Here is a 17680-nt window from a genome sequence, read left to right as displayed (position 1 = left end):
GACATCAAGATGGCAAACAGACACATGAAAAGATGCTCAACATCACTCATCATCAGGGAAATAGATATCAAAACCACAGTGAGATACCACCTCACAGCAGACAGAATGGCTAAAATTAACAACTCAGGCAAAAACAGATGTTGGCGAGGATGATGAGAAAGGGGAACACTTTTGCACTGTTGGTGGGAATGTAAACTGGTGCAGCCACTTTGGAGAATAGTATGGAGGTTCCTCAAAAAAATTAAAAATAGAACTATCCCGTGAGTCAGCAATTGCACCTCCAAGGTATATATCCAAGATACAAAAGTGCTGATTCAAAGGGGCACATGCATCCCAGTGTTTGTGGGAGCACTATAAACAATAGCTAAATTATGGAAAGAACTAAATGTCCATAGACGGATGGATAAAAAAGATGTTGTATATATATAAGGTATACTACTTGCCAATCCAAAAGAATGAAATCTTGCCCTCTTGCCATTTGCAACAACGTGGATGGAACTAGACTGTATTATGCTAAACGGACTTAAGTCAGAGAGAGACAAATATATGATTTCACTCATATGTGGAATTTAAGAAACAAAAAAGATAAAGATTGGGGAAGGGAAAGAAAAATAAGATAAAAACACAGAGAGAGGCAAACCATAAGAGACTCTTAAATACACAGAACAATCTGTGGGTTCCTGAAGTGAGGTGAGTGGGAAGATGAGCCAAATGGGTGATGGGCATTAAGGAGGGCGCTTGTCGGAATGAGCACTGGGTGTTATGTGTAAGTGATGAATTACTGGGTTCTACTCATGAAACCAATACTACACTGTATGTTAATTAACTTGAAGTTAAATAAATACTTAAAAATAAAAATAAAATTCTTAAAATTTGAAAAAAAAAGGGAAAAGAAAGAGTTTTCTCAAGGAAAAAGGTAAAGAAATAATAATCACCTGTTGCTCCTAACCACATAGGGAAAACATTCTTGAGGGTATGCAGTGAAGAAAAGTTCTGAAACGCCAAAACAGGCTATTGAATTGGTTGAATTACTAGATTTTTCCACATCTGATTTTTCAAATTCAATCAATTTCCTACCAGCTTTTCTACTTTGCCATCTGTTTCTAAAGCAAAACTTAACACAAGTCTGTGGAGGATGAGGTTTGTTTTATTTCTTTTCAATCTAAGTTTTAGTGAATCATGTCTAGGCTAAATTCCAGGTTGAATGGATCATCAAAATCCAGCATCATACCCACATGTTTTCTTAAATTCAGGGCAGAGCATGTTGTCTTTGTCGATACATTACATTTGAACCACAGAAATAGATTTATTATGCTAAAAAGCATCCAAAGAGCACGTGCAGTAGTGCTTAAGAGATAGTTAACAAGCATTTCAATACTGTTCATCTCTACTGAGAACCTAATTCTTCACTGTTCTTAATGCAGTCTTAAACTCTGTTTATTTTAAATCTGATAGTTCCTATGCTAATGAATTTTACATACACTGTGTAGGATAATCTGGCACATGCTGACACGTAAGGATCAACAACCTTCACACATTTACCATTCTGATTATGTTCTAGATGATCCTGAGTTCAAATTTATCCCACCGGAGTATAAGAATTCATGATCACATCACAATAAGTTTCCAGACAACAGCAATTCTTTCTGTGGATAAAGAATGCGTTTGCCCTTGAAGTTTGGAAGAAAATAAATCGAAAACACTGTGCATAAACATAGACCAAAAATCTATGCCAATATAGCAATCTCTAATAACCGGGGCAAAAATAATATGAAGCTCGATTGAGAAACAATACATGAGAAATGGTTGGTATATACAAGTTACTCAATAAATATAAGTTGTTATTATTACTAGACTTAAAACAACTCTATAACACCCTGATTTTTAGTTTCTAAAGGAATACACGAGGCAATGAATTGCTGTTCTTTTGCACACTAAAATCATGACATAGTCAGGAAAAAAGAAAATCCATTTCCAGGCTAACAGTAACCCAATTGCATACTCTTATATCGAATATAAGGACAACACAGAAGTGTGTGCAAGAAATAACAGGTATGCACTGAGGTGTAGAAAAAGATCCTTGGGTGTCAATTCCGTTTTTACTGAAGTGCCACTTAAGTGCTGAGCAAGTTGTTTAACTGGTGTACGTAGATGAAACCTGAGAGTTTGCAGGTACAAAAGAAGTTTTGCTAGAAGAAGAAAACACTCCTACAAACCACCTCGCAAAAATGTGAACTCAGCTGATTACCATTAAAACCTGCATCCTTTCCGGTACTGAATTTGCTCCACTTCAAAGTATTTGTGTATGACTAAGTTGTTGATTTCTAGAAATGCATTCTGAAAGTTTAAATGGAAATTGGTGCCCTTTAATAGATTATAGACTTCTTAAGGGCAGGGGGAATTTCCTTGACCTTCTTTATTAAATACAAATGGTTGATGACCTTACAGACTTTATTTTTCATAACTGTAATGACAATGTTCAAAATAAGAAAGATGGGGGAAAAATGTGATTTAATATCATTTTAGGCCCTGAATCTTTATTTTGTTTTTAACAGCTTTACTGAGATAGAGTTGACACGCAATGCACACATGAAACTGAACAATTTGGTAAGATTTAACCATGTACACACCACCCATGAAACCATCATGGCAATCAAGATAATTAGCATATCCATGCCCCTAAGTGTCTCCCCATGCTGCAATCCCTTCCTCTGCCCTCTCTTCACTGCCCCCTACCTGCCCACCCAGGCAGTGGATCTTTCTTCCGCTAATACTAATTAGTTTGCATTTACAATAATTTTATAGAAATGGATTCATATAGGAAATAAACTTTTTTGCCCCTTTTACATTTCATACTGAGTAATACAGTAATCATACTGAGATTCCTCTTCATCGTATACAGTTCATTCCATTTTATGCCTGAGTAATATTTCATAAATTCAGTATACCACAATTCGATAATCCTTTCACCTGTTGATGGTTGGTTGGGTTGTTTCCATTCTTTAGCTATTACAAACAAAGCAACTGTGAACATTTATGTGCACGTCTTTATATGGACATATGGTATCACTTCTTTTGGACAAATACCTAGGAGTGGAATGGGTGCGTCAAACATCGGATGAATGTTCAGCTTTAAAGAAACTATCGAACCATTTTCCAAAATGTTTGCATCTTTTACATTCCCAGCAGCAGGGTATGAGCTTTAGTTGTTTCATACCCTCACCACTTTATATGGTCAGGGTGTTTGTTTGCTTTTTTTTTATTTTTAGCCATTCTTAATAGAGGTATAGGGATACTTCATTAGGTTTTAACCTTTCATTTCCCTAATAACTAGCAAGGTAGAAAATATTTTCATATTTTCTATTTGTCATCTGTATCTCTTTCTTGCTGAAGTGGCCATTAAAATTTGTTGCCCATTTTTATTGGACTATTTTCTTATTATTGGCTTTCAATGTTATTTATATATATTTGACATACAAGTCATTTTACCAGATAAATGATTTTCAAATACTTTCCCATGCCTATAGTTTTTTTTGTTATTTTATCATTGCCTTTTGAAAAGTAGAACTATTAATTTTAATGAGGTTCGATTTATCAATTTATTCTTTACTGTATCATGTTTGAAGGGGTGTATCTAAGAAATCTTACTTAACCTAAGGTTACAAGATTTTCTTCTATGTTTCTCCTAAAACATTTATAGTTTGAGAATTTACATTTAGGCCTGTGTTATTTTTATACACAGTGTAAGTTATATGGAGAGGTTAATTTTTTGCATATAGATGTTTAATTTTTATAGCTCCATTTGTTGGAAAAAAATAATTCTCTCTATTGAATTGCCTTTTGTCAGGAATCAATGACCGTATATATGTGGCTGTGTTTCAGGACTCTCCATTTTGTTGTGTTAATTTATTTGTCTCTGTTGACATGAACACCAGACTTCATTGGATACTGTAGCCTTAGAGTAAGTCATAAAATCATGTACCATCAGTCCTACTGTTTTGTTCTTTTTCAATGTTGTTTTGCCTATTTCATGCACTCAAATATGAATTTTAGAATTCATTTGTAAATTTCTATCTAAAAAGTCAGCTGAAATTTTGATGGGATTTTATTGAATCCATAAGTCTATTTGGAAAATATTGACATCTTAAGAGTAGAGATGATTTTGACCAATGAGTACAATATAGCCCTCCATAGATTCACTAATTCTTTAATTTTTTTCAACAGTATTTTCTAGCTTTCAGAGTATACATCTTTCACATACTCAAATTTATCCCTATTTCTTTTGTTACCTACTTCACAAATGGCACTCTTAAAAATTTTCTGGTAATTTCTTGCTTAATTGAAATAGTATTTTGGTACATAAATCTTGTATACTGTGAACGTGCTAAACTCATTCACTAGATTTTTATACATTCTGTTGGATTTGCTACATAGATGATTATGTCACATTGAAATACAGCTTTGCTTCTTCTTTTCCATTCTAGATGCCTTTTATCTCTGTTTCTGGCCCTGTTACATGACTAGAACTTAGAGTACAATAATGAATAAAAGTGATGAAAGTGAACAATCATGTTTTTTTCCTAATTTTAGGGGGAAATTTTTCAGTCTTTCACCATTAAGTATTATGTTAGTTGTACATTTTCTATAGATGTCGTTTATTGGTTTTGTCTATTCCTAATTTACTCAGAGTTATATCACAAATGAGTGTTGAATTTTGATTAACGATATTTCTGCAACTACTGAGATGATCATGTTTCCTTCTCTTTTACTGTTAACATGATGAATTGTTTTGATTACTTGTTTAAAAGTTAATACAACCTTAAATCCAAATGGGGAGTCCAGAAATAGATATACGCATATATAGAACAATTGATTGTGTCCACACAATTCATTTAGGAAAAGCATGATCTTTTAAATAAATAATGATGGAACAAATGGATATTTATATTCTACATGGAAAAAAATTCTTGACCCTTACCTCATGCATACATAAACATCAACCCAAAATAGTAATAGGCTTACTATTGTAAATGGTAAAGCCATTCATCTTTTTGAAGAATACAGAGGAACAATTTTCATGACCTTGAGATTTCTTAGATATAAAACAATGAGTATGAACCATTTAAAAACACTTTATATTTGGGACTTTATCAAAATTCAAAAGGTAGCTCTTTAAAGGACACTGTTAATGTAACTCATAGGTAGGCCATAGATTGGTAAAATTATTTAAAATATATGTATTTCAAAAGCCTCATATTCAGGATAACTTAAAATTTTCACAACACGATAATGTGAGAAAAATTACTAAGTAAAAAATGGGAAATTTTGAACAGGCACTTCAGAAAAAAAGATATGTGACTGGGCAAAAAGCACATGAAAAGGCATCCAACAACATCAGTCATCAAGGAAATGTAAATTAAAGTCACATTGAGATTTCACTACACCAAAATTGATTTATAGTTTTAATGCCATCATAATTAAAACAACAGGGATTTTTTTATAGAAAATGGCAAGATAATTCTAAAATGTATATGTAAAAACAAATGATCTAGAGAATCTAAACAACTTTTAAGAAGATCAGCAAAGTTCGAAGACTTCTAATACCCAATTTAAGACTTACTATAAAGCTACAGTAACGGAGTCCATATGATTGGAATAATAATTATTATAGATTAATAGAATAAAATAGAATCCAGAAACAGACACACATATCTCAGATCAACTGTTTTCAACAAAAAGTGCAAACGTAATTCAATAGATAAAAATATTCGTTTACAAAATTGTGCTAGAAAAAATGGACGTCCATGTGGGGGAAAATATGAACCTGGATGAAGGCATAGAATTGTTATCATTTCCGAAACTTAATTCAAAGGGAATCAAACAAATAGACAAAAAAGCACAATCATGCCTATGAAACGGAGAACAAACTGATGATTGCCAGAGGGGAGGAGGTGAGGGGATGAGCAAAATATGTGAAAAGGAGTGGGAGGTACAGGCTTCTAGCTATGGAATGAGTAAGTCATGCGAATAAAAGGCACAGCATAGGCCACACAGTCAATGATATGTAATAGCGTTGTATGGTGACAGACGGCAGCTACACTTGTGGTGAGTTTAACGTATAAAGAAGTTGAATCACTATGCTGTATGCCTGAAACTAATGTAATATTGTGTGTCAACTACTCTTGAATTTTTTTAAAAAAAAGAATCACAAAAGCATTCTGAAAGTAAAACCGAAAATCATAAAAGTTTTGGACAAAAACATAGGAGAAAATCTTTGTAACCAGAGCTTTAGCAAAGAATATTTAGATAAGACACCAAGAGCACAAGCCATAAAAGAAAATAAGTGAAAAGGTGAATTTCATCAAAGATTTTACAAATAGGGGCACCCAGGTGGCTTGGTCGGTTAAGCGTCCGACTTTGGCTCAGGTCATGATCTCACAGTTTGTGGGTTCGAGCCCCGCATCAGGCTCTGTGCTGACAGCTCAGAGCCTGGAGCCTGCTTCGGATTCTGTGTCTCATTCTCTCTCTGCCCCTGCCCCATGTGTGCTCTGTCTCTCTCTGTCTCTCAAAAATAAATAAAAATGTAAAAAAAATTTTTTTAATAAAAAATAAAAAATAAATTTAAAAAATTTAAAAATTAAGGCCATTGTTAAGAAAATGAAAAGATAAACAGAAGGACAGCACATTCTGATAAAGGATTTGTGCTGAAAAAATATATATGTATATGATAAGAACATACATTGCAGTGTGTGTTTGTGTGTATGTGTGTGTGTGCATGTGTGTCTGTGTATCTAAAGAGAAACTATAATAAAACACCAGGATAACACCATCTAACTTTGTTTTAAACCAGTGCCTAATCCCTATCTATTCAAAGTTACTCCTTGAACAAACGCCCTTGATATCACCTTGTAACTTACCATAAACAGCATCTTGCACCCCATTCTAAAGCAACTAAATCAAAATCTGTATTTTTAAACATTTGCAAATGACTGAAATTCACATTTATATTTGAAAATTTCTGGAATCCTTTTCCAAGCCGGAATCTTCCTACACTGCTCAGAGCTTATCTTGTCAATTTCACAAGGTGTTAAGACCCCTGAAGTCTTTACTCTCCAAACAGAGAATCTTAACCATGAATATTTTTAATTCTAAGAAGAGTTAATGTCCTTCCCTGAACCTTTGCCTAGTTATGTGCATTTTTAGGAATCTGTATCTCTCTTACTTTTACACCATGACAAAAGTGGAAATCTATCCAAATCCTACATGTGCTTTAGATTTCATTACAACCCTATGACCGTCCCTTCTCCTAATCAGAAAGGAATCACTTTGTTACCTGCCTGCCTGCTCTCACCTAAGCTCTTTGTCCTTTGAAGCTATAGTTTTCATATGTATAATTTGCAATGAATAATTTCTGATTATACCTTAAATACTGCCTTTAGTAGCCCTCAAGTTTTACACGCCAATTTTTTAAACCAATCTCATTTTTTAAAGGTTATTTATTTACTTGGAGAGAGAGAGAGAATGCACACATGCAAGTGGTAAGGGGGAAAGAAAGAAGGAGAGAATCCCAAACAAGCTCCACACTCAGTACAGAGCCCAACGCAAGACCAGATCCCAGTACCTCAAGATCATGACCTGAGCTGATAATGAGACAGACGCTCAACCGACTGAGCCACCCCCAGGCACCCCAGAACTAATCTCATTTTTCAAGCCCTTCTGTTTTGGTCCCTGAAAACACAATTTGAAAATCTTTTAGAGGTACCATAAATATGCTTTGATACAAAATGCAACATGATTTATTCAATGTATAGTACTTTGGTGATCATTTAGCCATATTAAAAAAAAAAAAAGAAAACATACATCCTTAATGAAAAGAATTAAAGGCGTTTTTAACTGTCAATATGCTATCTGCATGCAATATAGCTGGAGGAAAGTAAAGAATAAAGGAATTCTTGTTCTTTTTTCTGTTTTTTTAAAGTCATGAGAGGTTAAGGGTAGAAAGGGTTGGGGAAAAAAACAAAATCAGAAATGATATACATTTAACTCTGGTTAAAACTACACTGAAAAGCAGATGAGATTACGGATGCCTAGTCTCCTCCAAATACATTAAACATAACATGGTATGTAACAGCTACGTGAAAGCAAGCTGCAGTGTAAAAATTCACTTGGGATTGATGATCCAGTAAATAATTAAAGATCATTTATTCATACCTAGGTATAAAATTACCTGGGACTTACACTGGAATTGCCAACATATGTATCACATACAGTTTTTTTCATTCCAGATTATATAAGGTCCTAATTCTGTATGTTTTCTCTCTGCCTTACTAATTTTGAAAGTTAAAATATTAACTCATGTATATTTTTTTCAACAATGATTCCCAACTTGCAAAGTTGACTTTATAACTATTCTTTTTAATACATATCAAATTAGGTGTTAGCTATATAGAGTTTTATGTGCTTTTGTAGGGGTTATCAAATCCCACAGAAAAACTGGTTACTTAAATTTAACTCATCACCCCAAGATTTTTTTTTCCTAATTCAGGTCAATGTTTGACATGGCTCAAATATAATGAGCTTTTGTGCCAAGGCCTGCATTGCAATGAATATATTTCTCATTTAAAACATGAGCCTTTGTGCCAAAGCCTGCATTTCAGATGAATATATTTCTCATTTGAAGCAGCAAAATGATATAAAGTTTGCTGAAATAATAAAACCAAGTTCCTAAGTGAAAAACAAATAATTAAGAAGTAGTGAGAAATGCTTCACAAATAGAAATGTAATAAAGACACATCATTGGTTCACTTCTGGTTTCTTAGAAATATCATCTCTTGACCTTTTCTCTACTTGATTCTCTGAAGTTCTAACTACATTTTGCACTGATACAATTCAGTTCTCTTTTAACCCATTGGTGTCTTTCCCACTTTTGTACCTACTCTTAGCCTCCCTTGTCTTCTTCTACAGATTTCTGTAACAGCTATGAATAAGCAGGGCTTGGAAAACAAGAGAAAGATCAATTGATTAGGCAACGAGCTTTTGTTTTCCCTTGTCTGTGGCTTATCAAGGATTTAGCTGGTTTTGTCATTTCCCTCCATTTTACAAACCATAAAAACAAAACCTTTAAAGTTCAAATGCACAAACTTGGCCAGAGAAACAATAAATTGGCCAGTTTTGGTGAATTTGGTGGAGGTTAATTGGATCTCATAGTTTTCTCAGTTTTCAATGGAAAGACACTTGGCACTGATTCTTTCCAGAACAGAAAGTTTTATCAGGACATTAACGAAAAGAAAGAGAGGATACTAACCCCTTGGACTTGACAGAGAAAAGTTCAAATCTTCTTTTCGGTGTCAGTTCACTGCCAGATGACTCCTTGGGCTTTCATATGTTGAGAGAGAATTTTCCAAGGGTCTCTTGTATTTCTGCACATTTTGCAAGTAGATTCACTGAAAAGTTCTGTACTGGACTAGCTTTTCAAGGATATTTTTATAGAGAAGAGCTATTGGAAATTGAGAACTATCTTTCTATAGAGGAGAAGATGGGTTTGTTTGTTCTCCAGCATTATAAAGATAATATCTCCTTTTGTGACAAAGGTTAAACAGGTTTGCTTATGGCTTATTATAAAAGACTGGGGTTTCCTAATCTTGGGGTTTCTCAGTGAGATACAAACACACTGCCTGAATCAACCTGTGTTTCCCTGTGGAAATTGGGAAGCATAAGGAACCAGTGGAGATATGAAGATTATACACTTTGTTCCATCATGAGTAATAAAGTCCTCTGTCTCTGACCCAAGAGTCTCATGTTTTCTGCCAGCATCTATGAGTCTGTGGCAAACTAACTTGTTAACTTGAAAGCACAGTAGAATCTCAGACCTTTCACATTTCCATACTCTTAAGTCATTTCTGAACATTCAATGCACCTACCTTCCTCAAGTTCATTGATATTTGAAACATGTCCACTAGGAGGTATTGACACAAATGTTTAGACCAAAATGCTGATTTATTCTTGAGTTGTTCATAGTATTTAATCCACATAAACATCACCAACAAAACATTTTTAAGGGCTTGGGGCTCCTGTGTAGCTCAGTTGGTTAAGATTCCAACTCTTGATCTCAGCTCAAGTCATAATCAGGGTTCATAAGATAGAGAGCCCCATGTCAGGCTCTGCGCTGACAGTATGGAGCCTGCTTGGGATTCTCTCTCCTCTTCTCTGCCCCTCCCCCTCCACTAGGAAAAGTACCTGACTGGGGTTTATCACGGTAGTTAATGAACTCTTCCCATTCATAAATGGGCCAGAGGGAAGATGAAGAGGTGACTGGCCACCAGGCTGACCCTCAGCTGATCACAGATGTACGAACGTACCAGTTGCCTAGGACTGCATTGGTTGCATTACAGACACCATTGTTTACGGCTAGCACCCCCTCTGACAAGTCATACATCCATTCTTTCTATTGTCTCTGCTACCACAGTGCTTTTTTTCTTGTCCTGGGTAGGACAGTCAGGATAAGGCATATAATGTTGAGATTGCTTCCAACAATATTTTATCCAAACAAACTCTCTCACAGTGTACTGAGAAACAAGGAAGTATAAAAACTGGCAAAAAAAAAAAAAAACAACAAAAACAAAAAACAAAAAAACCCAAAAACGTTGCTAGAATGGGTTACCAAGAGCAATCCGAAGAATTTCTGTGAAAGGGAACTTACTACTTATTATGAAATTGAGGTTGTATACAGTAGACTCAAAATAATCAAAAGCTGCTAAATTATGCCAATATTAGAAGAAACAGGTAGATGTACGGAAAAACTTAAGAATAAGAGACTAGTAGACTAGTTTCTGTTCCAAACTGGCAAATTATTTCTAGTATTCAATGACTCAAAGAACAAAATGATCTTAAGCATCAAAATAACAACTAAAAGGTACAAGCTATGTGACAAACAAGATAAATGCAATCACAACATTCTTCGACAAAGTTATTATTGACCTAAATCTGCAAGTGGAGGCTGGTGCCTCCCAAAGACTAAGCTCAAAGAACTAACAAGGGACAAAGCATAAGTTTTCAGTCAGTTTTCTCTAATTCTAAAGCCACATTAGTTTGACCATTTTTAGTTCAAATATCCACAGCATTGTGAGGATTTCAAAAGAAAACAGGGTAGGCACCCAGGGGCACCTGGGTGGCTCAGTCAGTTAAGCATCCGACTTCAGCTCAGATCATGATCTCCTGGTTCCTGAGTTTGAGCCCCACATCGGGCTCTGTGTTGACAGCTCAGAGCCTGGACCTGCTTCAGAATCTGTGACTTCTTCTCTCTCTCTTCCCTCTCCCACTCATGCTCTGTCACTCTCTGTCTCCCAAAAAATAAATAAATGTTCAAAAAAAAGTTTCATGGAAAAAAAAGAGACAACGGGGTAAATGCTGAGCACAGTGTCAGACACATAATAAATAACTGAATGCTGTTATTGTCGATAATTTTAATAAGTTAGAAAAATGTGGGCAGGATTCAATAGTCAAATTTTGTTTTAACACAAGAAGGCTGGCTCATTAATCCAACAAATAGTTTTCAAATATTTATTCCCATTGAGACATTGGAATGTTGTGTCCTGGATGAACAAAACTAGGTCTTCACTGTCAGGGAGCTTACAGTGCAGTTGGAGACAAGCAAGTGCCCTAGCAATTTCAAGGCCATATTTTAAGGGAGGTTTTGGTGAGGTTAGCACAAGTGTTGTAGAAGAACATAGAAAACACACCTTCCCGCTATTGGAGATTTTAGGATCAAGACATTTTCCCCAGTGGCTCCATTTTAGTGAGACATACTTACTGAGCAGACCTGGTTCCTATATATGCCAGCTTGTTCTACAGAAGTATCTGCCTTCTGGGGTGCCTGGGAGGCTCAGTCAGTTGAGCATCCAACTCTTGATTTCAGCTCAGGTCATGATCTCGTGGTTCATGAGTTTGAGCCCCACATCGAACTCAGAGCCGACAGTATAGAGCCTGCTTGGGACTCTCTGTCTCCCTCCCTCTCTCTCTGTCCCTGTCCCACTCTCACACCCTGTCTTTCTCTCTCTCTCTCTCAAAAAGTAAACTTTAAAAATATCTGCCTTCTGGGGCAGATTAATGTCTCTAAGGATTCTTGCAGACCGAATACCTGGGAACAGCAACATCCAGAGAAATCAGCAACATCAATGCATGTTTGGAGTCCTGTTATCTGACACTACCAAAGTCAGAAGAAACTTCTTTAACTGATGTGTCTCCTGCTCGTCTCCAGCAATGAACCAAATTTTCCTCCTTGAGTTTGTCAAAAGTCAGAAACTAAAGGTCAAGCTATACTATTATTCCCAAAGTATTATCCATATGTCCAAATGGAACTAAAAAAGAATAATTTCAAGGAATGTACTCCCTGTGCAATCAAATTTGAAGGAAAGCAATTTTTGACTTCAAAAACTTCCTAACTCTTTTAGGACTAAGTAAACATGTTGTAAGTCAGATAGTTTAAGCTACTTATTATGCTCTGAAGGCACATTTCAAATTCCCTTGAGCTTTTCTGCCTGTAATACCTGCATATAGTTTGGAGCCAAACCACATAGAACAAATTCCCCAGAGACCAATGAATTTGGAGAGAATGCTAATTATCACGGGGAAGAAGAAAAGGTTCCAAAGCTACATTTTCATCCTTTCTGATTCTCTACAATCCTTCCTAAAAGGGAAATTTGAAAATGGGCACCTCCCTGTACATTGTCCACTTTTTGAACTGGAACAACTGTCAGAGTTTGCTGAGGATTGAAATAGCAAGAAACGGAGAAGGGATACGCCGACCGTTAAGTCTTTTATTGCTACAAAAGCCACTCTGGTAAACCCCATCCCGCATCCCCGCAGTGTACAACTGCAAGTTCAGGAAATAAAACTCACAGGTGGACTAAATCTGAGCCTCTGTGGATACTCAACGCCAGTCCCCATCCTTCCACAAACAAGTAAGTACCCCACGGTCCTGCAGGTGGGGCCAACACTTGCTTGGCTTCTGCAGACACCCGACACTTCCCCCAACAAAGAGATAACCAAAGAAGTTTGGCCCACGGATGTTCGAACTGCCAGCCAGAAATTACTTCAGAATTTCAGAAGTACTTTTCTTATAATTCTAGAATATCCATGAATGAAGGTTTATAGAAGTAGCAAAACTAGATACCCAGATAATGCTATCCGTATTTCATACATCTGATTTTTTTCCCGTCTCTTAAAAAAAAAAAGAAACAAAAGCAAGATTAGTTCTGTCTGCTTCGAGGCAGCAAAAATTATAAACGTCTGCTCACTTGGCCTGGTATCTGGGAGTAAAGCATTTGATCTTGTGAGCAGGAGGAGAGGCTGAAGGGAACTCTATGCACTTGGACAGAGAAGATGAATTGTGCCCCAATCAGTGCCTACCAGTCACCCCCAATGATTTACGTCCCTGAATGTTTGGCTCTTCAAACCAGGTGAGTAGATGAATATCTGTGTTTACCTTCGAGGTTTATACCACAGGATTCCTGAAGGGAAATGGGACATTGGAAATGAAACCTGATTAATTCTGATGTGAGAGGCATTCTATGCAATGGAAATTAAATTCGGAGCCTTGGGGATTGCTAGTTTCTTTAGCTCTTGAATAAAATGGGAAGTTGCAGAAGCTTTTGTGAAGTATAGTCTTTAACTTTTCAAGAAAAAGGTTAAACGCTTTGTTTCTTTTTTTCTTCAACAGCTTTTCTTTTAATAGTCCTAGACTTTTCACAGGAATTTTCTTGAGAAGCTTTCATTTCCTTGATACGTATGGAAATGTGCTCTTTAAAAATGTAAAATGTTCTCTGCATGCTTGTCTATACAAGAGAAACACATACTTTCAGGGAAGAAGATAGGCTCTCTGCATAAAGGAAGGAAACAAACATTGAAGAGAAGACGTTGTGTGTCCTAGATTCTCACGTTTACGTCGTGTCCTCGGTACGTATATTAACCTCGATACCCTCAAAAATGTAATATTGATGATGTAAATATGGATGCGGAATATACATACAGCTTGCTAATTTCAAATGATCATGCTTTAGAACTTGTCTGGTTGCCGTTATTATTTTTATGGTTGCTGTCATTAGTTGTAGTGGGAGTGGTAATAACAGTGGCAGTATTTGGGCCTCTATGGTGTCTCAACTCTATGGGATAGGCACATTACATAAAGGACTTCTAATCCTGACAATGACCGTGATGTATATTATTCTCACTTTATAGACGGTGATATGGAGTTTAAGCAAGGGGTTGAGATCATCCTGTAAAGCTCAACTTGAGCAATCACGCTCCACAAGGAGAAAAAGTCAGGAGGGAGGACAGTTGGGAGAATTGGGATGACTATCTCCCAAGAGGCCACAGCAGCCAGAGGCCTATAAATCTTAAGTCTGTAAATTTAAGTACGCAAGCAGTGGAACTGTGTTTTTCCAAAACTAAGCTGAATTTTTACTAAAAATATAGAGAAAGGACTCAATTTCACTAGTGCCAGATTTTTAATCTCTGTCCATTAGGTAGAGTTTCGGCTAAGATCGGAAAGACGTTTCTGTGGTGAGAAAGCCTAAGAGAGAGGGAGGAAGTGCCCAGGCCCTGGTAGATCAGCCCTCTGAGTCGGTATTCACTAAGACATGGCTATTCCTTTTGGTCATCGACTAGAAACCTATATGGGCAAAGATTTAACACCCAGGCCTGGGCAGCCAAGGTCTGCTGACTCTCTGGGCCCTATCCATTCTGCTCCTGGGTGAATGTGAATCATCCTTTTTTGCCCTTCACATGATGCAAAGACCCTGTGGGGCTATTTTAGGCCTGCCTTCACACCATCCCCACGAGATATTTCTTCTAACCTCCATGATGGGAACAATCCTAGACTCTCAACTTCTCTGGGCAACATGGTTAAGGAAAACCAGTATCATCATGGATAAGCCGCTGGCCTGGTCTCATCCTCTGTGAACCTGATACAGGTGCAAGACACCATCTGATAATGGAAACAGTCCTCCTCCCCCAGACAATAATATTTAAAAAGTAAATTTCTGTTCTAGCTAGAACTGGTGTAGAATTGAATGTGAATAAGAATGCAGGCATAACGCCTTATACCGACTGGCTCTAGACAATGAAGAAAGGGCATGAAGACGCTTTGAGGAATACTTTGTAGAACATTCTGGCAAGTGCCAACTTTGAGGTGAGAGTCAAGACCAATTCCTGCACCTACCACCTTCTAGCTGGTCTGCCTATGAAAAGCGTCTCAACCTCTTGATACCTCAGGGCCCTCGCTACAAAGCGGCATGATAACAACTTCATTACGCGAGTTTCGTGGGGCGCCTCGGTGGCTCAGTTCGTTAAGCATCCGACTCTCGATTTCGGCTCAGATCGCGGTCTCATGGTTCGTGCTACAGCGTGCGGCCTGCTTGGTATTCTCTCTCTCCCTGTCTCTCCGCCCCTCCCCAGATTTTGCACACTTGCTCCCTTTCCCTAAATAAATAAACAAAACAAATAAATAAGAAATTTACAAGAGTCTTGTGAAGATTCACTAGGAAGCAAACCTAAAGCTGGTAAAGAGCTTTCACGTTGTCCGGCACCATCGGCAGGGCTTTGTGCATAGAAGCTCATTTAATCCTCACCCCGACCACACAGACGGACGTCATCATCCCCGCTTTACAGTAACCACAGTCCAAAGATATTGAGGAATTTGTCCAAGGTCACGTGACCATTGAGTGATAGAGCTGAGATTTTTCCCTCCCGGAGCTTTGTGCTAGAGTCTGTGTTTCTACCTTCTCTCCTACAATGCCCTTCCACTAAGACTGGAGGTGAGTTGTCCTAGAAGTGGTCACCCAAATCAGGATCCTTCTGGGTCAAAGTGGCACTGAAATAATGACACTGGGACAAGCTGTGTACACAGAGCTTCTCCCAGGGGAACTGGACCGTGGGAGCACCTTAACCATGTGTCCCTCACTACTTCACATGGAGGGCCTTGATCTCTAAAATAGAGAAAGAAGCCACTGAACGCGACCTAGAGCAGAAGCCACACTTCCCTGTATTCCACCGAAGCCTAAGCATGTCCAGAGTTCAAAAAAAAAAAAAAAATTAGGCAATATCTTCATGTGAACTATGTCTAACCACCATATCAAAATTCTCTTCTATTACCAACCAGCAATCCCTTCCCCCTCTCCTAGCCTTGCTCACCATCAGTCTGCTTGGGGTCTACCTCAGCATCTCTGCAAATCACACCAGTAATCTCCCTATAGAGAAATAAATCCAGACCCTCACTTGAAACTGGCGGCAATTGGTTAGGCTCCTCTTCCAAAGGCCTTCCCATTGAAGACTCTCCTTCATTTCTCCCTGCAGCATTACTCATCTTCCAACTGGGAAGCTCCTCTCTCTCGGTAATTAGAAGTCTGTGGCAGGTGGGACAAGTAGAGCTACCCAGTGAGAGGCTGAATGGCTCTTTTTGGTCCTCGCTGCTGAATTGCTATTTTTTTTCAGGCACAACTCACATTTATTTAAGCGATATTGCAACACTGATGACTCACAGTCTGTCTGGCATTCAAAATAAATCAACCGACATCAATCAATGAATACGTATTGAACACCTATTTTAAGCGCACAGGGAGCCTGACCTTCATTCTTACACAGCCAATTATTCCCCATTGTGCTGATGAAGGGTTACTTTTCTTCCTAGGCCTGCTGCTCTGTCCTTGCCCGTGTTGACCTTCATTTGGGTTGTCTTGACTTCCTGCCCAGATCAACAAGGGCACTTCGAATTTTGATCCAGGCTTACTGGATGTTGGCCACTCTCCCACATCGTGATGCAAATAGAAAATGAAACGAAAGTTTTCCTTACTGAGTCTTGGTATCTCCCAGTAACTATGCACAATCCTAAGTCCAGGAATGAAGGGTCCAGCACATTGCGATGTACCCAACACAGGTATATTAGTTATCTTCTGTGGCGAAACAAAGTACTCTAAAACATAATGGCTTAAAGATAATTAAGTGTTTGTTTTTTCATGTATTTTCTATGGTTTAGGAATCTGGGAGCAGTTTTGTTGAACGGTTCTGTTTCAGGATCTTTCATGAAGTCAGAGTGATGATGTCAGTCAGGGTTTCAGTCTTCTGAAGGCCTCACAGGGGCTGTCGGGTCCACTTCCGGTATGGCTCTCATGGCTGTTAGCTGGAGCTGCCTCAGTTCCTCACCATAGAACATCTTTATACATGGCACTTGCTTCCCCTCGAGAAAGTGATCTAAGAGAGGAAACTGAAGAAAGGCATAGTGTCTTTTATCACCTTGCATACACTGTCTCTCCCACTGTATTCCATTCATTAGAAGCAAGTCACTAAGTTCAAGGGAGAGGGGAACTAGACCCCACCTTTTGGAGGGAAGAATGTCAAAGAATTGTGACTGTATTTCAAGATCACCTCAGTAGGTGTATTAGTCAGGGTTCTCTAGAAAAAAAGAACCAGTATGGCATATATCTGTCTGTCTGTCTGTCTATCTATCCATCTATCTATCTATCCATCTACCTACCTACCTACCTACCTACCCACCTATCTATTATAAGGAATTGGTTCACAAAATTATGGAGGCTGGCAAGTTCACATTCAGAAAAGCCAATGGTCCAGTTCTAGCCCAAAGATCAGAAAGTGCTGTAGAACCAGGAAGAGCTGATATCCCAGTTTG

This window comes from Acinonyx jubatus, chromosome A1 (genome assembly GCF_027475565.1).
Source record: "Acinonyx jubatus isolate Ajub_Pintada_27869175 chromosome A1, VMU_Ajub_asm_v1.0, whole genome shotgun sequence".
Classification (NCBI taxonomy): Eukaryota; Metazoa; Chordata; class Mammalia; order Carnivora; family Felidae; genus Acinonyx; species Acinonyx jubatus.
Note: the sequence above shows the minus strand (reverse complement) of the source record.